The sequence below is a fragment of the Haemaphysalis longicornis genome, unplaced genomic scaffold, assembly GCF_048455015.1.
Source record: "Haemaphysalis longicornis isolate Haplotype H1 unplaced genomic scaffold, Haemaphysalis longicornis Haplotype H1 scaffold_8, whole genome shotgun sequence".
Taxonomy (NCBI): Eukaryota; Metazoa; Arthropoda; class Arachnida; order Ixodida; family Ixodidae; genus Haemaphysalis; species Haemaphysalis longicornis.
The window spans coordinates 138,618,369-138,640,950 of record NW_027526445.1 but is presented as its reverse complement, the minus strand read 5'-3'; the positions used below and the strand labels follow the sequence as shown (position 1 = coordinate 138,640,950).

At 48.6% G+C, this 22,582-nt stretch overlaps 1 protein-coding gene and 1 long non-coding RNA gene across 3 annotated transcripts in view; one reads left to right on the top strand and one right to left on the bottom strand.

Moving 5' to 3' along the window:
- Positions 1-22,582, bottom strand: part of LOC144149940 (beta-1,4-glucuronyltransferase 1-like) — a 279,455-nt gene that overhangs the window by 79,614 nt on the left and 177,259 nt on the right. The window lies entirely within an intron of this gene.
- On the top strand, positions 2,785-14,632 carry LOC144149893 (uncharacterized). Its single transcript, XR_013318381.1, has 4 exons — positions 2,785-2,960; positions 9,088-9,162; positions 11,921-11,968; positions 14,298-14,632. It is a non-coding gene; the product is annotated as an uncharacterized LOC144149893 (long non-coding RNA).

The following is a 22,582-nucleotide window of genomic DNA, read 5'->3' as shown; positions in this document are numbered from 1 at the left end:
TCAGAGGATGGTTCTCTCTCTCTCTCTCTCTCTCTCTCTCTCTCTCTCTCTCTCTCTCTCTCTCTCTCTCTCTCTCTCTCTCTCTCCCTCTCTCTCTCTCCCTCTCCCTCTCTCTCTCTCTCTCTCTCTCTCTCTCTCTCTCTCTCTCTCTTAGTTGACCGGAGTTTTGTGGCCCTTCTCAACGGTTAACTTAGGTTGCGGGGTCAGTTCCGGGTGCAATGACATTACGGGCCTTTGGTTTGGTTGGTTTGCCACGACCTGCGCCACCGCGGCGCTCCTGTGATGCCTCAAGAGCAGACATACTTGGAGAAATATCCACGGCCTCAGCCGCGGTTTCTGAAGGTGAAATAGTGTCGAAGCCAGACTTAATGCCAAAGGCCATAGCCACAGCACTGGACGCAGCTGGAAGAGCAGTAGCCGCAGGAGAAGCCTCCTGCAGTTGCACAGGTGCCTCAGGCGACGCCAGGTCATCCCTGACCTGAACAGAAGTGCTGGCAGCCTTTGGCCCAGCACCAGGTCAAAGTGCAGCAGCAGAAGCCACGGCAGCGACTTTCTCCTGCTGAGTTAGAGGCTGCGACGGGACCAGATCAGCCTCGCTGCACTGGGTACCCGCATCTACCAGACGACGCTCCAACCCCCGGCGAGCTCCGTCAGAGTAATTTTTGCCCGATAGCAAGACATGCTTCAGGAGTGCTTGTGGGAACATTAGGTTCTCAGTGACGTTCAGTTGAATGATTTCCTTTTCTTTCTTGAATGATGAACATGCACGCGAGAAGGAAGGGTGTGGTCCACTGAAGTTTGGGCATTTCACTCGTTGATTGTTGCAAGCGTCACTCGTGTGGTCAGTGTTTGAGCAGTGGCCATGGCACGACTGGGTACCATGGCCGTACTTCTGGCGCTTGAAGCGCCTTCGCGAATTGGGCATGTAAGGACGCACTGGACAAGCAATGAATGCAGCATGCACAGATTCGGGAAGTGCTGGACAATTTAAAGTGAAAGCAACATGCTTTGTTTGAATGTGCTCGCCTGCACGACGCATGGTTATCCTCCTCACAGCTGTCACGCCTTGGTCTGTCACGCTGGTCACGCTCTTCGAGAAGATCGTCTTCCCTCTCATAAAGTAGCTCTCGTTCAGAGATTGCGCCTTGGGTTGTATTAGACTGTGATGTGATGTGACTGTCACTTTTAGTTGAGCCAGAGTGTCCTGTTTCAGGAGGTTTTCGCTTCGGTTCTGTATTTGTACTCCTACCAGCACGTCCCCTGAGGCATGGTAGTCTTACCCAACAGTATCCTCAAGGCATTTTGCCATGAGGAACACAGATTTTTTGGCTAGAGATGCGTTTTATTCTTCTGAGTGTATCACAAGGTATTTGCTGATGGTTTCGACTGGCTGAGCTGGTTGGATGCTAAACCCTCGGTCCGGCCCCTTTTCAAGGACTCATCGGGCTTCCTCGCGGTAAAAAAGGAAGCCGTAAATCAATGGTGCATATTCGGTAGCAAGACCGGTCGCCCATCGCAAAGCCCAACAAGGGAACATGACTTTGAAGTACACGCTAACCGTACGTCGCTACTATAATCCTATGCCTGGAATCGAGAGTGATGTCTTTCCACAGGATTAGCCCTCACCACCTGCAAAAACGCAGTAATACGAAAGAAAGGAGATGACAAGACAGGGTTAGGAAAGGAAATAGGAAAATTAAATAAATGAGGGGAGTACAGGAAAAGGTGACGGGCTGATTCCCCCATAACCGGTCAGACTGGTGGCGCCGTCTGCGAGAAGTGGGGGCCGATTGTCACGAGGTCCGGGCTCGCGCGTGCTCCTTCTGTATTTTCTGGTCGAAATAGTGTTTTCAACGCGTAATTTGTGCTATCGCAAATATCCAGCACACATTCGTTTTCAATTTGAATTCCGCGAACATCAGTTGTACATTGATGTTTTGTCTCAAATATGTTTAATATTTCCTTTCTGCCCACGCATGTTGACAAGTAGGAAACGTGTTTCCAGATTTACCGTATTTATTCGAATATAAGGCGAGTTTTTTTTTTCCGAAAATACATAGACTCAAAGTCATACCCCGCCTTGATTTCGAAGCTGATCATAAGACTATTATTTTGACTCTCCAAACTACCCCCTCGCCTTATAATCGAAAAAATAGGGTAGTGGTTCGGAAAGGTTTGGCTATATAAGCGTTTCCTTTTTGAGCACATTTAACGTTTGGCCGGTTGGCTGAGTCTAGGAACAGGCAGACCAAAATTTTCCTGTTTCAGTGGCCCAAGAAAGACTACCGTCTTTAAAAACGCCAAGTATGCGAGCCTCGGTGTCGACAGCAGCGACTGCCGGAGAGAGCAGCTGCTCCGTTCACGCGCGGCTAAATACGATTACACGCCGTAGAGAGAGGATTCCAAGAACGGCGGGACCCGGCCCACAAAAAGGCGACGCATCTCGAGGCGTGACCGAATGGCGTGCGGTCAAAGCGCCCGCGCGTGAAGCGCCCGACGCCATGGCCACCTGCTGCGCATGCGCGCTGGATTGCCCAGATCGGTACTTTCGAGCTTTAAATACGACTACTAAAGCTGAAAGGCTCGCCTCGCGGCTTGAATTTACGGCCCGATGAAAAGACGCTGGTACCTGACGAGAGCGAATAAAGAATGCGAGGAGAAGCGTTATCCGCGTGATCGGGTTAAAGAAGTACGACTAGGAGAACGCAACACAATGGGAAGTAGCGCACGTGGAAACAAAGGCACGACGGCAACAGCCGTTAATTAGAAGGGAACATCAGAACAGAAGCTACTTGTGAAATCTCCGTAGCGCCACGAGCCTATTTTTATAACTGAGCAGCACAAAACTTTCGTCGTCCTTCACAAACGCCAGCCGAGCACACTGCGTAACGACAGCATGGCATCTCTCCGAGTTCTTTTCCTGGCTCTGACCATAACCTTGGTACTCGCAACAGCCGAAGGTGAGCCACTCGTTAGTCAAATTGTTCGTTATTGTTGCTTGTACGGCACGAAATGGTTTTTTTTCTTTAAAACAGAGCACTACACGTCTATGAATTTTCATACGTGCGGTGACAGTTTTCGCGCCAATGTTAAGCAGAAAAACCGCGGGGTTTGCAGTTCTGAGTTAGAGTATTTTACACGGAAGGCCATTATTTATGCACGAACAGTAAAAACCCCCGCAACAGCTAAGTTTTCGGGACAAGAAATTCATTTCTTTATAAACGGCACTTCCTTAAAGCGGGAATAGTAGCTCTACCTATATTGGGGCTCGGGAAAAAAACTCGAACAAAGCTCAAATAATAAGATAGAACACATACAAAATATGGCCCTCCGCTTCATTTACTCGAGATACTCACGGTACGATAGCATAACCGCACTCCGCTACCAAGATTGCCTACCAACACTAAAGGGACCCTGCAACACTCTTTGAGCAGTACAAGTAAACCTGCGCGACGTTTAGATTACACTGCCAGGAATACCTGAGCCAAATATTACACGTGCACGGGAATCGGTGAGCGCGCAAATCGATGTGAAAGACGCAGAAAAACAAACCGCTCTCTCTTCAGTTGTCCTCATTATGCATGGCCTAAGGGACGTCACATAGGCCATGGCTGCCCGATCGGCTGTCACTGGTCAACTTCGCGGCTAGATTCTCCCATTTCCGTCGTCGTCATCGCTGTGTGCGAACCTCTTCAATGCCTGAACCTGTAGGCACAGTTTTGCCGTTTATTTTGTGTTTTGAGTGCTCGCGGAGTTTGAGTGAGGAGCTCAATACTTCCCTTTCAACGGGACCACTCGACTACAAACGTTTATTGCTTCAAAAACGCCCTACCAGCCCGAGCGCGCATTTGCGAGCAGGAACCCATGCCTGCTTTTTTGTGGCACCAGACCGTTAATAGGCCCCTCCGCGTTGCGGAGAAAAGGAGAAAGCTACCCGGCATGTGATATATCGAAGGCCGCCGAAGAGAACGCCGCGAGCCGCCCCCCTCTCCGGGAGAGAGCGCGCAGGTTTCGTCGCCTTGTCCGCGCTCGAGTTGAGAGGGAACGATTATGCGCGATTTCTCATCGCGCGTAGTTTCATTAATTGTGAACGGATTTTCATAATTCATGCGGGAGGAGATTTCTGGGACAATAGACTTTATCCCAAAATACAGTACCAGTAGTCGATGGCAAGTGTAGCAGGGTCCCTTTAAAATTCCGCAGACAGGTGTCATCCTTAAAGTTGCTTTTTCTTCTTTAACACGGCGCCCTAAACATAGACAAAGACTCGTATATACGGCCTCCTTTTTATCATTCACGTAGAACCAGCCATAGCTGTAATATCAGGCATTTTGTTCCTCGTAGTAACCCTTTCAAATTTTCCTATTTTCCACAAACCACGAAACATGGAATAAATTACCTAGTGAAGTTGTTGAAGCGCCTTCTGTGGACATGTTTGTTGCTAAAGTTGAAATATTGTATAACTCTGCATATCAATGAAAGTGTGTTAACCTGTGAAATATAATCATACATCGCTATTATTAGCCCTTGTATGCTAGCACCTTTGAAGAGATTTGTTAAAGTGTCGTATTTCTTGCACTGTACCACTCCTGTATGAGCCTTTAATTTGGCTTACAGTATGAATAAATAAAAAATAATAAAAAATTTCTACAAACCAATTATGTCATAACGACGGTTTACTGTACCTACAGATAGCACTGCGCTGCGCTACAGTAAAGTAATAGACAATTAAGAAATACTTGGTAAAAATCAATAACATAATAAAGTAATGAAAAGGAATTACCATAAATTACTAGAGCGAAATAAACGAAAATCATGAACGATGATATGGCAGAGGGGCAGAGTTGGAGCCTGGAGTGCGGTGATTGAAATGCGACGGCAATCCGCGGCGTGAAAGACGGGGCTAGATAGGGCGCAAAACAGGCGCTGTCTTTAAGCAGAGTCACCGCATTGAAGAAGTCTGATTTAACTAAGCTTTATTTGATTGATTGATCCTGGGATTTAACGCACCGACGCAGCGCAGGCGATGAGGCGCGCCGTAGTGGAAGGCTCCGGATTAATTTTGACCACGTGGCCGGGGATATTTAACGTGCGCCGAAATCTCGAACACACGGGCCTTCTTGCTTTTCGCCTCCATCAGAAAAGCGGCCGCCGCGGCCGGGAATCGAACCCGCGTCCTCGTGTTCAGCAGCGCAAACGCCTTAGACACTGGGACACCGCGGCGGGTAACCAAGCTTTATTGACGAAACAGCCACGAATGTATACAATGGACACAAACACGAATGAGATAAAAAAAAATGGCGTGACGCCTGGCTCTTTCCACTCGTAACCTCCTATCGCGCCGCAGCCAGATGGTGAGGGTGATCGACGGCATGACGATACTGAGTTCACTTAGTGACTGTATCTTGTGTGCCTCTATAACGGTTTGCTGCAACAATTCTATTAAAGACTAAGCATATCCAGACATCACATGCGCTTTATGTACGAGACCGAGGGAAGAAATCACTCCTGCCTTTTTTATCCGTCCACCCCAAGCCTTTGTAAAGCGCGGCATCGTGAATGTTCGCTTGACAAAGTCCCTCTAGCTGCCCCTACCTAGAATGTAGCCTTATCGCGCAGGCTTCCCGCCTGACAAGTGCTGGGTATCACGAGCCTGTATTGGTGTCTGTGGCAGAAAAATTGTTAAAGAAAATAGAGTGCTGCGATTCAGCGCACCGGCAGACTGCGCTGCCTGCGAAAAGAAGCCCCTCACGGTGCTCCAACATCTGCACAACATTTCCCACTGCGCTATCAAAGTTAGGCTATAACGTAAATGTTAAAGGTTTTTTTTTTTTTTTTTTTCTGGTCCGGAGAAATTATCAGCTCTGACTTAGCTCTATTGCGCGCAGCAGTAATTTCACGCAGCAGTAACGCGTTAAAGATAAGGCTGTTCGTTATCGTCCAAAACCCGATTTCACCCGATTTTTACACCCCGAACATGTTTCAGGAGAACCGAATTAAACCCGACTTCTCACTGAACGGACCTTTTCAAGGCTGCGATCTGCACACTTCAGGGCTGCCGGTCCGCCGTCCTCAGACGGTACTCGCTGGAAAGAAGCCCCACAAACCAAGCCTAAGAACTTCTTGAGTATTGCCATGACGCTTCCCCTCGCTGCCCCATGCTGGCGAAAGCTGACGTCTTTGTGACTACCCAGCGGAAGCTGTGATGTCGAGACAGCTTTCTCCCAGCTGAGATACGTTCAACGATCGGACAGGTGCCGAGTAAAGAATGACATGTTGCGGGCGCAGATAGTAATGCATGTCAATAAGAGTGTCTAGAAAAAGCATGACTGCCTTTTTGTCAATAAATAGTTTCTGTGGTTTTGAACTTATCTATGCCCTTTACCGTCATAATTTCGGACTCATTCCAAAAGAAACCAAGGCGTTCACCCGACTGCCAGCTTGAAACAGCCACTTATTTTAACGAGTTAGAGATAAGAAACTCACGAAGCTCGTAATACCATCTCATAAAATGAACTGAGCTTGTTACATAGTACATTTATACGTTTAACTATAAAAAAAAAACTAATTTGGGAATAGTTTTATAAGAAACTCGACTTCTCCCCGATTAACAGTTTGAAAAATAGCACCCGATTTTTAATGCCCCCCCGCCCCCGATTTTAAAAAAATATAAAACCCGAAAACAAACAAACCTAGTTATGGGCAGGTGTGACACAACAGAGGTCAGCCCAAAAACTTATCAAATGTATTAACTGCCCGCTATCATACAACTAATACGATTAATCCGATCTAGAAGCACCACTACAATCGTCCAGTCATGCTTCTTGACGGTGGCCCTTATCGGGGCAGCCAATCACCAAAACAAGATTCTGTGACGCCATAGAGAAATCCACGGAGATTGGCTGGAAAGTCTATGACGTCACAGAATCTTGTTTTGGCGATTGGCTGGGGAGTCGCCACTGCTTCTTCTATTTTGTTTAATGCCTCTGTTACTTGGGCGAAGTTCCAGATGACATTGGTACCGTTGTTACAGGTACGAAACATTCTCTTTAATAAACCACGCTTGTATTTTGTCTTCATGGCACCTTTAAAGGGGCCATGCAGACAAAGCACAAGTTTGGTTCATTCGAAAGATGGCCTCGTTAGAATCATACTGACACCACATTTAAGGGAAAAGTCGCTCAAATAAGCTATATAATTAGGAAAGACAGAGAATGGCCATGCGACCCTGCGCTGCTGAGCACGAGGTCACGGGTTCGATTCCCGGCCGTCGCGGCCGCTTTTCTGATGGAGGCGAAAAGCAATTAAGAACGCCCGTGTGTGCGAGATTTCGGCGCACGTTAAAGATCCCCAGGTGGTCAAAATTAATCCGGAGCGCTCCACTACGGCGCGCCTCACCGTTTGCGTGGCGTCGGCGCGTTGAAAGCCTACAATCAATCAGCCCTGCAACCCACTAGCTCATTTCCCGCAACAGAGCCTATGATGTCATATGTGCCCAGCTGTGCGATTGGCTTATAAGCTTGCCGAACGGGCTATTTGCGCTTAAATCCAATGTGTATTCATTTTACAGCTGTAAGAATGGGGCGGTAAACAATGAAAGTTACGAAAATACACGTAAACATATAAGTACCGATGCCCAGTGCTGTTGGTACTGGGCGCGCTATGCTTGTTTTAGCTGCACAGCAGACCGCCACTTTGGAGTTGTCTTACAAGGCACTGGCCGATTAGCGTAAGCGACGTTGTCTTACGTGATCGCGTTTGTGAAGAATACCAAATGTTTCACGAAACGATTACTTTCTCCAGTAACAAAAACAAGCCAGGTACAATTACGGTCAAAAACAAAGCAACGGCGGACAATGGTTCATGGCTGAGTGTGGTAGCGCCATCACGGAGGACTGACAGCAAGCAAGGCTGCAGAGCCGAATGAAGCAGTGGAAGTTTCTTGGAATACGCGCACTTATGACTTCATTGCTGATGTCTGGAAAACACACCATTTGGAGGGAAAATCAAACTTTTAACGTAAATTGAGTAATTTATCTGCGAATACGGCATCATTTGCTTCCGGAGAAGCGCTGGAGGCGCTATAAAACACGAAATCTTTCGAATAAAATAAACTTGTATTTTGTCTGCATGGCCCCTATATTATGACTGCAAGTTTCAACATACCACAAATTAACCAATTTCACTAGAATAACGAACGCCTTCGATAATTGAACAGCTTCAATCCAAGCGACAATATTCAGTGCGAAGTGACACCCCTGACTTTCGAGACCAGAGCGGCCTGTATGCTCTGGTGCGGCGCATTGTGTACTATAGCGCTTGGTGCACACCTGTCGCTCCAAGAAGCACCCAGCGCCGTTCAATTCGAGATCAATGCTTTCCCATTCACAGTTTACCATAAGCGCTTAGACATGTCCTCAGATTCCATAGTGGTCAGCGCAGACAAAAACCAGACAAGAAGAAGAGTAAGAACGGCACAAGCGCTGCTTTTCTTCCTTAATCTTCCTGTACGGTTTTCGTCTGCGCTGACCGTTGTGACAGCACTTGTCCCGCCACTGCAAAGAGTGTAGCTGCGTTCCGCTTTTTAATCGGACAGTCGTGATGATGAGAAGCAAAAGCCAGCGCACGCGGGAAAAAACCGGAGCTTATAAGATTATCGAGAGCCGAGACACGTGCGTGAGCCATCCGTCAATTTCGCTTACATATGATAAGAATTGTCTTCCTAGAGAAGAAGGGTGTTGAAGTGGTTGCGTGACTTATTTTTTTTTTTAGCCGTTTGTGGCTTTTGTCTCACTTTTTTGCTTATATAACACGTGTTTTTTTTCTACTAAAAGTTCAGTTGCTAGCCAGCGCTTGTGCTCTTCCTGTCCGCTTTTCGTCTGCGCTGACCATTATGAACCACTCCAACTCGCCCAATTCGCTACCTCAGATCTCTTCCCGCTCGGGCTTTAGCTGCTCACACCCCAGCTCCAAGTAATTGTAATCAGTTAACCACTCCACCGCAGCCTGAACTCCTGCAGTCGGGACACGTACGAAGTTTTCTTTTTGGCGGCATGGCATTTATGATGCGTACTTTATGCACTCAAGCCCGGCCTAACGGAGCGGCGGCCCGCGCAAGAAGGAGCCTCCTGCCACTCACGTCCTATCTACCGGAATGGACCGGTAAGTGCCCGCACACAGAGAAAAAAAATTAAAGCCGTTCCACTCAATGTGAAAACTGTCGGAAGTGCAGAGCACTGATTCGCCATAATGGACTGTACCGCCGTTATCCGCTCACTGCTACCACCCCATACATTTCAAATTTCCCGCCCTAGCAGTGCTCGCGCGCCCCCTGCCTGAAACTGCGCCGGCGGGAGTTGTGTATTTTTGTGCTTGGTTTTCCTCTCGCAGGTGCCGGCGTTGCACCGCCACATTTTTTTTTTCCCCGCTTACTATCGCAAATACCAACCCAACGAGTGTTCCTAACTAAATGAACGCGGGCGCTGCCGGTTAATTACGTATATTTTGCCTCAAATGTACCTGCAATTTTCTTCGCGCTAAACAACGGGGGGACAAGCGCCAGCGGTTCACGAGTTTCGAACTCTTACGACTATATAAGCCGCTTGGCTTTCGAAGCCCCTGGGTTGCGCCGCGACGACAGCCGCTACGACGAAACGCCGTGTGGCTCTACTTGGGTCCAGCGAGCGAGATACCACGATAAAGCGAGCCTCTAAAATGCCCTGCACTTTAAAAACTACCGAACATTCGCGCCAATAGCCAGCTTACCGAACCTGCCAAACAAATGTGCGGTATAAACCAGTGAGTGAGTGAGTCGAAATACAGTAATGTTCGTCACTCCTACCATGCAGCGCTCTCTACTCTCTCCCCTTCCTGGCCCTCACTCTCTTTCCCTACCCTATCATTCCTGCCCCATTGAAGCAACTAAGATTTTCTCAGTGTGATCCAATTTTCCCGCGTTCACGCCGCTCGCTGGCCATACCTTGGAACCGTTTGCTTTTGCTGTGCTTCGAGCAGCTCGAGCCGACACCTTCCGTTTCAGTGTGTGCTTTCATCTCGTCTCTCTTCGAGTTAGCTGTCAACGTGGCGCTGAAAACAACCGAATGCGTATTCTTTTAATAAAAAAAGACGCTACTGCTCTCACTTATGAACATACTCTGCCTGAAACGTCCTCGAGGATTCCTTTACGCGCTCAATAATGTGGATATGTACGAGCCATGGACGCAGATATAGGCTGCGTTCCAATTCGCAGACAGCTTGATAGACAGGTTACGAAGCAGTCTAGTTAGACGTCTAAAGGAAGCAGAATTGGAACGGCGCAGCGGTCACCAACGTAGACGACAACTTTGAAGCAGACATGTTGAGAAACGCAAGCCGCAGGTTTCGTAAATAATATTACCGTTATTATTCACAACATTATATCATTTAAAAACTGAACAAAAGCAGCTTTGCCATCAGTAAATTATACCAAATATTTCAATAAAATAACAATATAAGTTGTCACAACATTAGCGCACAAAAAGGTGGCGCTGGCGTCACTTATTAGTTGAGACCAGAGTTACTTGATATAGGAGTTGCGAAACTCCCCATAGGCCTCATGCATCAAAAAGTGGCCCTACAATCGGTCCACTGCTTTGGATCTTGTTTTGCAGTGGCGCCATCTTTTAGTGACAAAATAAACTATACAACTTGCTTCGCCGCTCGACGACCTGGGCTAAAAAAGGTATTTGAGTGCTTACGTAAATTTGTTATGCCAAAGGATCCCAATGTGCGAAACTATGCAAGCGTTTTATATACATACGAAGCAAAAGTAGTAAAAAGAAATGCGGCCATGGAATCAACCATCACTTGCGCACTGTCGTCTGCTGCGCGTCCTCTTCGGTCTTCTGGCGGCAAAAAAATAAATAAGTCGCTTCGACGGCTTTATGCCAGCTGAAATTGATTATTCAGAACCGCTTGATCGGCTACTAGATTAGTTTTGGCATACAATGAGCTTTAGGCCAAACGATAACTGCAAATTTAGTACTTCAGTTCGGACCTATGTTGTGCCGGAGTGCCCGCACAAGCGCCAATTGGTCGAGGCAGATGCGCGGGCGCAGAAACAATCGCAACCTAAAAACTGGAGTTAATATAGCAATTAATCACTTACGAAAGCACGAAAGTAAAGAATTTAAGGAATTAAGCACTTCTAAAAAATTAATGTTAAATGGTCAGTTTGAATAATTCGTTTGTTTTTTGGATAGTACATGCGGCGGCCGCAGTGGCGCCACGGTACGCACGATCTAAACCAAGGGGAGCGGGGGGGGTCTAGGTGCGGGCCGTTTTTTGAGGCGGAGTTTCGCAACTGCCTACATCGAAGAGCTCTGGTTTAGACACGAAATAGCCTGCATCGTTGCTGACTTCGACGCTACCTCTTCGAAGCAGTCTTCGTTGACTGCTTTGTTTGAATTTGAGCGGGGCTTAACATGGCGGACGGTCCGCGAAGACGGCAACGAAGCCGTCTAAAGTGTGAATTGGAACGCACCCATAGTGTTTTGGGTGCGTTCCCTCCTATGTATACTTTCTGGTCAAGCATTCCTACATCGGTTCTTGGCCGGGCGGTTAAGCCGAGAGGCAACAGACAGACCATAATTTTCACGTTTAGGTAGCCCAAAAAAGACTATTGCCTTCGTAAAGAAACACGCTCCGCCCCGAACCCATGGGGCATACCCGCGTTCGCGCTTGCGTTGGCCAAGAAGAGGTGGCTCCGGGCACCATTATAGGAATGTAAATTCTACCTGCTCTGCTTGCTTTCTTTTTCTTGTTCGCTTGATTACTCGCCCGTTCATTTACTAATTTTTAGCACTCCACGGCGTTCCTACGTGAAAGGTCAAATGTGACCAATTTCTTTTCTTCGCTTTTTCCCCCGCATCCCGAATGCTAGAAAGCACGACGATGCCTACCTGGAGACGCATGGCCCAAGACTTGCCGGGTGAGTTAAGCGACGATGTCGACGTACAGCGTTTTATTCACTCGTGGTTATTCACTCGTGGTATTCCGCCTCCCCTCCGTACCGTGAATGGTACATCGAGGACAGAAAATATTCTCTACGTTTAAAGGGATCAAGCAGACAAAACGCAACTTTTGTTCATTCGGAAGGCTGCCTCGTTAGAATCATACTGACACCACTTTTAAAGCACACTTCGCTCAAATAAGCGACATAATTAGGAAAAAAGGAAATCACCATGCGACCCACCAGCTCATTTCCCGCAACAGAACCTATGGTATCAGTAGCCCAGCTGTGCGTTTGGCTGAGGCCGGCAAAAGCAAACACAAATTAGGCGGGGCTTATAAGCTTGCAGAACGAGCTATTTGCGCTTAAATGTAATGCATATTCACTTCACAGCAGTAAAAATGGTGGGGTAAACAACGAAAGTGACGAAAATAGATGTAAACATAGAAGTACCAATGCGCACTGTTGTTGGTGCTGGGCTGTTCAGCAGTCCGCCGCTTTGGGGTTGTCTTACACCACACTGGCCGACTGGCGTAAGGGACGTTGTCTTACGTGACTCTGTTTGTCGACCATGCCCCATGTTTCACGAAATGTTACTTTCTACCGTAGCAAAAGCAAGCCAGCTGCAAATACGGTCACAAACGAAGCAACGGCAGACAACGGTCCGCGGCTCAGTATGGCAGCGCCATCTGAGCGTGCTGACAGTAAGCAAGGCTGCAGAGCCTAACGACCCACTGGAAGCTCGTTTGAATACCCGCCCCTGTGAGTTGATGGCAGACGTCACGAAAACACACGATTTGGCGGAGAATCGAAATTTTAACGTGAATTGGTTAATTTATCAGCGAATACGGCATCGTTTGCTTCCGGACAAGCGCTCGGTGCACTATAAAACACGAAATCTTTCGAATCAAACAAACTTGCATTTTTCTCTGCATGGACCCTTTGACGCGGCGACGAAGACAAAGTAGCAGTTTAGTTGATTACAAATATTGCTTTCTTCCGACAACAATGATGCCCATTTTATCGCGAACTTCAAACAAATATTCGTGATATTAAAAAAAACATATCAAGTAGCAGTGGTGACTCCTCAGCAACTTTGTGGCGGAGTCTCAATGACGTTACATAATGACGTCATAGAATATTGTTTGTGGGATTGGCGGCCGCCGAGCTCATTAAGCCTCCGCCAAGAAACATGATTGCGCGATTGCAGGGGGCCTCTACTTTTGTTTAGTCGTATCACTTGAATGCTAACCTGCAGTAAACAGGACTAATAAGTGCGTCTATACTGGGCCTCCTCGATTTACCAGTCCTGGACGGTCCGCGGGCAGTCCGGAAGCCCTGTGGGAATACATGGGGAAAACGAGCGCCGGATCGCGTCTTGGGCAGTCCGCGGACGATCCGGGACTGATAATCGAGGAGGCCCATCGCTGGCCCGTATTACGTCACTGTAGCGCGAACTTTGAAAGTTTTCAATATCGTGTTTTGTCAGTTAAAGGCGTCTTTTCTGGTTGGAATGGAGCTGATACAGTTAATGGAGGCTTGTTATTTTGATAGAAAAGAAGTTTTATTTTGTATCCGCGGCCCCTTGTGCTCATTTCGCTGTGCACAAGCTGCTCTACAAGGAAAACGTCTGCGCGTAAACAGCCGGATTGACCATATCGAGCTGCAAAGTAACTCCTATATTCGTCTCTCGTTACTAGCTCCACTAAAAGGGACAAAACCTCTATGCGGTCTCTGTCTGTGCTTTTTTACTACATAATATCGTATACGCACGGCATCAATTCTGTCGGCGCCGCAAATTTGTTCGGTGGGCGTCTGCAGCGTGGCTGACGGCGCCGGTTTCGGCGCCGCAAAACCGCACGACGCGCTTGCGTGACCTCGGCTGCGCTTGAAGGTCAGAGGGACGCTACCAGGCGTTTCGTTGTTATGCACCTGGAGAAATAAGTCTCGGAGCTCCGAGGTTTCGGACCAGGTGCTAGTCACCTCCCGAGGCCTCTAGGTCGCTGCGGCCGTGTGGGCACCCGCCACCGCCCCATAAGGGGGAGCTCTTTAAATACATGTTTTCTTTCTTTTTTTGCTCTCTCTCTCTCTCTCTCTCTCTCTCTCTCTCTCTCTCTCTCTCTATCTATCTATCTATCTATCTATCTATCTATCTATCTATCTATCTATCTATCTATCTCTCTCTTTCTCTCATACTAGACGGTTCTTTTGGACACTATACAGCTCGTCCATTCTTTGGCTCTCCTCTTATTCGCCGCATACCACCCTCTAATTAGCTGTCTCATTCTCTTGCATCATTTTCTTTCAGAGGAAGCTGATTGGATGTACGAGTGACTACGGCGCTGGTGCATGAGAAGGTTAAAGCGGAAGCACGCCGGTACCCTGAAGGATGACGACGACACCATTGTGAATCCGCCAGACCAACGAGATGATGGCGTTGACTCACGGCGAAGTTTTCACTGGGATGCTAATAAATTAAAGGGAAAAAAGAATTATGCTGCGCGTGCCGTTGGGCCAGTGGCGTTGTGCGCTTGAACACAATTTCTCCTACGAGAAATAAGGAAGGCATAAGCTGGTTCGGAAGCGGAGTAACCAGGGAAAATTTACCGTCACTGGGAACTAGCTCCGTGTTTTATAAATTAAACCCGTAATTCAAGTTCGAAAGGATTCATTTTACCTACGGGTGCGACTTTCGATATTTTTACAAGCTGCCTTCTCGCGCGCGTGCGCGTAGTTCGAATTATCCGGGTCGGAGGACACTCGCGTTCGAATTAACGTGCTTTCTTATACAGAGGCGCAACTCGCTGGGTTATCCTGTTCTCCAGAAAAATCTGCCCTGCTCATTCTCCGTGCCCGGTCTTGTCGTGATTCGCCGAACATACAAGTTTCCCTCGGCAACCGAATAATCCCAGAGGTGCAAACCCTTAAGGTGCTAGGCCTAATTATACAACGCAATCGAGGTAACGCTAAATTCCTATCCCTACTTAACTCTCAAATAAATCAAACAATTGGCCTTATTCGACGAATCGCTAGCCGTCACCACGGGCTCAAGGGGAGAGAACGAATCCGTCTAGTTCAGGCTTTCATCATCAGTCGGATCACGTACTCTCTCCCCTACCTTAAGCTTACCACCTCCGACATAGACAAAATTGACTGCCTCATCCGAAAGGCATACAAGGCAGCATTACAAATCCCCCTCTACTCGCCCACTGCCAGACTCGCCTCGTTGGGAGTATACAATACTGCCCACGAGCTACTAGAGGCCCATCGTATTAATCAGTTACGCCGCCTCTCTACCACTTACACAGGGCGGCAAATTCTTCACCGCTTACGAATTGGCATCGCGGCAGCGGTAGAGAACGAAGCTTCGTTGCCTCGAGACATCCGAGACTGCCTCTGCATACGTCCACTCCCGCGCAACATGCACCCAGTGCATCACGCGGAGCGCAGGTGCCAGCGCGCCCGTGCCCTTTCAGAAAAATACCCCATCTCCCCCACCACCATGTATGTAGACGCCGCTGAGTACCGACACGCGGAAGGGTTTGCTCTCGCAGTGGTCACTCACCCCAATTCTCCCCCAGTCACTTCCCTTACCGTACGGACACCTTACCCCGCAACGCCGGAAGAGGCGGTAATAGCCCTGGCCCTTATCACTAGGCTGCAACCACACATTATAATCACTGATTCGAAGACGGCCGTTCAAAACTTCATTCGCGGCAGCATTTCGGCTACGGCACTCAAAATTATCCTCCAAAATCCCCCTCATCAACCAGTCGACATCGTCTGGACTCCGGCCCACACTGGGGTGGGAGGAAACGAGGCGGCCCACAAAGCAGCACGAGAACTCACCAGCCGCGCTGGGCTCGCTCCTGCTCCCTACCAAGGTGCTCGGTCGGCCCGCGATCGACTGCTCTCGTACCAAGAGGTCACGGAGCATTACCGCCTCTCCCGCCGCCGCTATCCCCCTGCCCACAGATCCCTCACCAACGATCAGGAGCGCCTATGGCGACTCCTTCAGACAAAATCCCTCGCCAGTCGGTCCCTCCTCCACAAAATCTATCCCTCTGAGTTCCCTTTACCCAACTGTCCCCTCTGTGACTCCCTGGACACTCTAACCCACGCCATGTGGGCCTGCCCTCTTAACCCACTCCGCCCCATCTCCAGCGTCGAGCAGTGGGAGAACGCGCTGGGCAGCTCGCAACCGGGGTTGCAGCTACTTCTGGTTGACCGAGCTGCCACCGTCACCGCTAGCCTTCGGCCGGCAGCCACCACGCGTTCCTAGCCAACTTGCTTGGCAAATAAAGTGATTTCTCTCTCTCTCTCTCTTATACAGAGACTTCTGCAGAGCTTGGCTGGGCCAATTCGCACAGGTCGAATTATTCATAAATTGCAATTATTGAAGTTCGAATTAACCAGCTTTCAATGAAGACCCTTGCGCGCTTTCTTCGCCTGAATCTTCCTAATATGCTCCACACTTGCAAGAGAGGACGCCTGCTCCAAACTCCTATCGAAACAAGTGTGCGTAAGTATTATACTTAGCTGACTTTGTGCAGGGTGACATCCCGTAATTTATTCATTTTTAAGGCCTTAAACTTTGAACACGTCATGGGCTCACGGTAAAGTCGGGGTTGTAGCGTGGGAAGGTCTGAAGATGGTTAAGCTAAATGAGTCGTTCACGTTACACCTCCGATCTTTAGGGTCATTTCGACAACAGGAACAAGTCGAACCGGTAGCCGCAGAAATACAAGCACGATGCGAACAAAAAATACGCTTTGAGCATTGTCAGGTGCAGTCCTTTTATGTACTCAAAAGTCCGTAATGCGAAGACGAGGCCATGAGGCTGGTTTTCCATTTGGACGCAGATGGCCCGACTTTCGCGAGCGCATCGAATTCCCCGACAAGCTGACGACAACGAAAGCCCGTGTATTCGCGATACGCGATCTCTTTGATGCGTAAAAAGGAGGCGTCGAAATCGAAACGTATAAAAAAAAAGCGGGCGGGAAAGGCGGCGAAGACGAGAACCTCTCAAAACCAGAATTCAAGTCGAAAGGAAAATGTGTTGGGAAGGCAAGCGTACCGAGCAAAGAGTGGGGCTCGAACACAGCGATGAAAGCGAAAATCACGAAGCGACAAACACAATGTCCTTCCGCTGTCGCCACTCGGTGTAGAGGGAGAAGACGATGGAACACGGTGATAGACGCTTTGCGAACCCATTTGTAGAGCAGCAGCTTGAAGCAACATGGAGACACTTTCCGGATCGGCCCAGAAGAAGAAGTAAAGACACGAAGAGGCTGCTGCCGCCAGCCAGGCCGAATACACCGCGCCACATTTTTCACGCGCGCCAACAAGCAACTGCGCGCCAAATACAAATCCACTGAATACCAGCGAAAGCATCAGCTAGAAAGGAATAATAAAAGCGAAAAATGGGATGGCGGAAGAGGTCGAAAGAATGCGTCTAATGCACGATGTAGGTACGACCTCTTTTTTCACAAAAGAGAGGCACGGTACACAGCTGCTGTACGTTCTATAGCGCCAAAACGGAAAACCAAAACGCCCCGAGGCAAAAATACATCACTGGAGAAACATGGATGGAGAACGGAAGCGCTAGAAGTGACGGTGGCGATGTTTAAAGAACGTGCCAGCGATCGGAAGCGCGCCAGCATAAGTGCAAAGTAAAGTTGTTGTCGCTGACCCCTGGAGTCGCTACACGACGTTTTTTGGGGTTTTTTTTTTTTGTGTTGGCGCTGGTGTTTCCACTCCTTTTCGTTTCCCCATTCTCTTTCTTAAATTTAAACTGCCGACGGGACCAAATATTGATGTAACACACAGAGCGCATATACCATCAGTGGGGGCTACGCAATGCTCAGGGTACCAACTACCCGCCGCGGTGGCTCAGTGGCGAAGGCGTCGTGCTGCCGTGCACGAGGACGCGGGTTCGATTCTCGGCCGCGCCGGCCGCTTTTCTGATGGAGGCGAAAAGGAAAAGCGCCCGCGAGTACGCGATTTCGGCGCACGTTAAAGATCCCCAGGTGGTCCAAATTAATCCGGAGCCCTCCACTACGGCGCGCCTCATCACCTGCGTTGCGTGGGCGCGCTAAAACCTACAATCAATCAATCAGAGTACCAACTATGTCATTGGAAGTCGGCAAATACTTTGGTCGTTGTATGTGGTGCGCACAAAAGCAAGGCGAGTCGCCGTGATTTGAATCATGACCGGTCCAGCCGGCAGTAACATTAGCCCTGTGCGAAACACAACGCCAGAGAGAGAGAGAGAGAGAGAGAGAGAGAGAGAGAGAGAGAGAGAGAGAGAGAGAGAGAGAGAGAGAGAGACAGAGAGAGAGAATAAACATCAGAGAGAGAAAACAAAAATATTTATTGGCGTGTCATTGGGGTGTACTATAGTTTGTTCTGTCTGGCTTGCTCATTAGGAGGCGGAATTCCGAGTTGGGTACGTTTAAAAAATGTCCACTTCGCGCTCATTTCAATCATGACGCAACTGTGCTCGTAAAGGCTCCAACTAACGACATGCGCATTAACTGACGTCCAGCCTTGCTTGTGCTGCGTCAAAATTGGGCTGTCTGCTTTCAACCAATCAGGGCCCGCTCGAAATGAAGCTTCAAAACGGACATGGAATGGACAACCTGATAACTCCGTTCCACTGCTCCATTTCTCCCCGCGGCTACCTCTCTCCACCAGCCGCAAGCCTGTGTACACTGTAACCATGATGATTGATTGATTGTGGGGTTTAACGCGCCGACGCAACGCAGGCGATGAGGCGCGCCGTAGTGGAGGGCTCCGGATTAATTTTGACCACCTGGGGATCTTTAACGTGCGCCGAAATCTCGTACACACGGGCGTTTTTGCTTTTCGCCTCCATCAGAAAAGCGGCCGCCGCGGCCGGGAATCGAACCCGCGACCTCGTGCTCAGCAGCGCAACGCCTTAGCCACTGAGCCACCGCGGCGGGTGTACACTGTAACCACAATTAAGACCTAGGAAGGCGGTCAACATATGCCTTCGGGAATGGAAGGGTATAGCTGAGGTGGAGCAGGTAGATAAGAGGTCCACCCTGTTACAAGATGGCGGCTCTACAGACGGCACTTGCAGACGGAACCGCGTTCATCGCAACGCGTTAACCCAACGGCGGCGTCGAACAATAGGGAGTTTTAGCATATTGTTACCGTGTTACCGGACGCCGGATTTTGCGTTTACCGCTGAAAACAGGACAAGTTTAAACATACTTGCGGTTTGCGTATTCCGGCTGCCGTTCTGCAGGCAGCGACATCTAATGAATTTGTCTCAAAGCAGATCACGCATAATTTTATTGCTCATATCTATTTGCTTTCATTTAAAGTACCTTCAATGTTTCACTTTTCGGATGAAGCGTTCACAGTAACATTAGTTGTTTTGAGAATATTGTAGGCATCACCTGTAGAGCTTTAAAAACGAAAACATGTTGGTGGCGCCATCTACTAAGTAGAAATTGAAATCAAGGTAAACTAGAATTTACGCTGGCGCCAAATATTACGGCAAGAAATGAGCGAAATATGTTGTATTAATTACTCAATAACCTACACTACCTTACCCAGCCCAATTTTCGAAGCCTAAAAGCCCTCCGCGAGCCCAGAAAGTTATCCAAACTATTTGAGGCGGGCGAGGCTTAGCCCAGGTAGGGGCGGCCATTTTGCTGGCCGATCTGGGAAAAACATCACTTAACAAGAGAACCATAATAAACAACATCAACTAAGATTACTTCTATCGGCTGTACCAAGCATCAACCAGCGAGCACACTGCGTTTCCTGTAACCAAGACGCGAGGGCACACTTCGTCAGCTCAGGAAGCCCGCTGGCCACGGCAAAGCCTGTGCCGGTAAGTTACCGTTCGCGGTAGCTCTCGCGCATGCGCAGCCTACTCCCGCAAGCACGGTAGACGGTAACGTAAAAAAATTCCCCGCATTTCCCCGAGGGGAAGAATGTGAAAGTGCGAATGCACGAGTTGAATTTGCGCGGTTCGGTAATGTTCGCGAAAGAGAGATCACACACACACACACAACTACAAAGGAAGAAAGATGCATTTAATCACAGACACCTATTTGTGTTGTCGTTGTACTTGATTGCTAGAGCGGATCTCAGCTGTGAAATTTCGTGTCAGTACTCCTTTAAGCGGGTGCATTAGCCCTTCTCACGCCCGATTCTTGGCCAATCCCCCACGTGGGTATGTGCCATGTCAGCGGCCAGCCAGCGCGCGCCCATCTCCCCCCGTTGCCAAGGAAGACGCGGAGATTCCTGGCCAATCCCCCACGTGGGTATGTGCAATGTCAGCGGCCAGGCAGCGCGCGCCCATCTACCCCCGTTGCCAAGGAAGACGAGGAGCGCACGCACCCGCAGCTGTTGCTATGCGGACGGCGGCGGACGCTTCAGGCTCGCTTAACAAGTGCATTCGCACTTAAAACGATAACCCTATGCTAAAAATCCTAAGTACAGAGTTTTATTTTAGCGTGTTACCACACTGCTTTTCGCTGTATTGTGACTCGACTGCGCAAGAGCGCGGGCGCGAAGAGGACAGCCATTCCTCACCGTCGGAAGCACGGAGAGGCGGACTGTCCGTCACAGCAACTAAGCCACCATGCCGGAATGAATGCTCACATGCCCAATCGAGTCCCGGTACTATGCAAACGGTACGGAAACACGGTAACACGCTAAGCTAAAACTCTCTAACGACGCGAGATCGAAGCGGATGAAAACTTTCCGCTTCCCCCAGTGACTCGCATTCGTCATGACCCTATCGACCAGCGATAATTTTCACGAACAGCTCATGCCGGTGGCTTTCTATCTCTACTAGCTCTCCACCACCCATCGCGTTCTCTTTAAGGCTCGCATCTTATTATCCCGGTAAACAGCTCTGGCTCGACACCGATGTGCACGTTTTCTTCGGCGCAGTGCGCGTTCCCAATTAACTGTCACAGTACCAGGAAATTTCCCCGCATAGGAAAAATTTCCGGCACGTGAAAGTCTTCGTTTCAGCAAAATAAAAATGAAAAACCTCACGCGTTGCACGCAAATTATTAAAAACGGCTTCTTAATTACAAGCGCATGCTGCATATCATCTAGCCAAAGACAAAAATTTAGGGTCGCCCCACGAAACTGCATACTTTTCGTGTGAGCACGCCCTCTTTCATTTTAGCCGCCATTGTTTATCAAACTATTTGTATTGTCGATCTAATTGCTCATGTCATCACCTGTCTAATTACTTCTCTCATACTTTACCACTGTTCAAGACAGCCCAATCACGTACATTCTGCCGCCGTGACACGTGAGCCGCTGACTTCATTCTCTTTCATCGCCCAGCTTCATACCAGAGTCTCGAAGGTTACGCCGTATGCGCTCGGGCGCAAATGGAATGTAGTTACGTTAAGGTGAATGTAGGTAGCAGCGTTCGAGCAGGTGGACGGCACAACCAAAATAAAACGCGTAGACTAGCAAAGCGCTGTAGACCGACCAGATTTAGGGTAAAATTCCCAAGGTGGAGTAAGTTTCCGTGAAGGAAATTTTGATGTCCGCCCGAAACGCAGCCGTACGGCTACAAAAGAAAGCTATACAGCTTTCTCAGAAACTTCGCCGTTGTAGAAAAATTCGCAGTTGTCGAAACATTCGACCTCGTCCAAGCGGTGGTCCCGGGTTCGTATCCTGAACGAGGACGAATTTTTCTGCGAAGTTTCCCCGAAAGCTGTACACACTAAAAATTTTTACGCCCAAAAGGGTGCTTCAGCTTGTCGCCGCAGGAGCACCCTAAAAACTGAATATTTTACGCCCTTTAGGGTGCTTGGATTTTGTCGCCGCAGGAGCACCCTCTGTGAAGCACCCCAGAAGACAGGTGCCTTATAAACACCCTTTTCCGCCTAAAAGTATCCTAGGGTCCTACTCAGCACCCCAATCTGTAGGAGCATCTTCTGCAAAAGCACCCACCTAAAGGAGTACAAAACGAGTGCGTCATCCTCGGTTCACAGGTGCAGCAGGTGTGAGACCACATATTGCACAATATCACACACGATTATGGTATGAAACATTCGTGCTTTTCAAGCTCGGTTCTGTGAGACATTCCATTGAAGCTCAACATCAGCTGATAATTTCCTTGAACTTGTGTCACCGATTGTTAAAACATCAATTTAAAAAGTCAGGAGCCACATCTCAGTACAGTTATAACTTTAGAGGTAGTTGATTACCCAAAACTTCGTAAAAAACCAATTATATGTTCACTTTGCCGAACTGCAGTACACATCCTTCGAGATTCACTGCAGAGCCTAACCATGCTGTGCAGTGAAAGCAATTAGGTGTGCAACACTTCAACCACACAAAACTTCCTTGAACCTTAAAACCCTTGGCTTCTTAGTATTGCATCAAACTTCCAATCAAGGTAGCTACCTGCAATGTTTAGTGCCTTATTCTTGAGCTGAGCAGGAAGGTTCAATATCAAGGAAGACCAAATGCAAAATGTATAGTTTCCTCCGTAATGCGGCTCATAATATAGTTCCCTCCGTACTGCGGCTCATAATCTACTTATAAAAGTTGGGTACCCAAGCCATTTATTTTCGTTTG